The sequence below is a fragment of the Microtus pennsylvanicus genome, chromosome 1 (assembly GCF_037038515.1).
Source record: "Microtus pennsylvanicus isolate mMicPen1 chromosome 1, mMicPen1.hap1, whole genome shotgun sequence".
Taxonomy (NCBI): Eukaryota; Metazoa; Chordata; class Mammalia; order Rodentia; family Cricetidae; genus Microtus; species Microtus pennsylvanicus.
Window position 1 is genome coordinate 211,890,578 of NC_134579.1, and position 1,256 is coordinate 211,891,833.

The window sequence follows — 1,256 nt, forward strand, 5'->3', positions numbered from 1 at the left end:
CCTTCCGATTCTTGGCAAACCATGTGTTTTTCAGGAACTGCTTATGGTTTTCTTTTTTCTTTCTTTTGTTTTTTGTTTTGTTTTGTTTTTGTTTTTCAAGACAGGGTTTCTCTGTAGCTTTGGAGCCTATCCTCTTGTAGACCAGGCTGGTCTCGAACTCATAGATTCACCTGCCTGCCTCCCAAGTGCTGGGATTAAAGGTGTGCACCAGTACCGTCCGGCTCTTTTTCCTTTTTTTGGGGGGGGGAGGTGTTTGAAACAGGGTTTCTCTATGCACAGTTTGAGCTGTCCTGGAACTAGCTCTTGTAAACCAGGCTGGCCTTGAACTCACAGAGATCTACCTGCTTCTGCCTCAGGAGTGCTAGGATTAAAGGCACATGCCACAACCGCCTGGCTGCTTGTGGTGGTTTTCTATGGTTTCCATTTGTCTATGATTTCTGCGCTATTTGGGAGGCTGTGCTGTGGTCCCCAAATTTGGCTGTGTCTACCCAAGTAGCTGGACAATAGTGTTAGCTTTAATTGCTTGTCTCAGGTTTTAGGTTAGACTTTTTCACCATGAACTTATTCTCTTTTCATTTTAAAATAGGGACTTGAGACCATGCAAATGGCCCATTTCTCATCAAATTTGCACTAGATTTAGGATCTGCTGGTGTCTCTTGCTTTAATTATTACTACAAAGGCTACTAAATGGTGACTTTCTTTTTTTTTAAAATATGGAATGCTTCACAAATTTGCATGTCAATTTCACAGGGACCATGCTAATTTTCTCTGTATCATTCCAATTTTAGTATATGTGCTGCCAGAGTATGTGCTAAATGATCATTGATTGGCATGCTATTGTAAGATTGAGTAAGACTATCTATCTATCTATCTATCTATCTATCTATTCATCTATTTATCATTTATGTATCTATCATCTATCTATCTTCTTACTATGCACTCACAGATTTCAAATATATTCAATGGATTTATAATTTTTTGCTGCTACATATATAACTATTTATACTTAAGATTTATTTATTTTTACCTTATGTCTTTAAGTGTTTGCCTGTATGTCTGTTTTATACAGTGCCTGCAAAGTCTAGAAGATGGCATTAGATCCCCTGGAAGTAGCATTAAGGATGGTTGAAAGCAGAGAAAATTGATTGCTAGAAAAAGAACCTGGGTCCTCTGCAAGGACCACTTGTTCTTGTGTTCTTGACCACTGAACCATCTCTCCAGTCCCCATGATGCATTTGCTCTTTGGACTGTTCCCA

At 39.0% G+C, this 1,256-nt stretch overlaps 1 pseudogene; it reads right to left on the reverse strand.

The window, feature by feature from the left end:
• Positions 1–707: 707 nt before the first annotated feature.
• Positions 708–808, reverse strand: LOC142842773 (U6 spliceosomal RNA; annotated as a pseudogene).
• Positions 809–1,256: the final 448 nt, after the last annotated feature.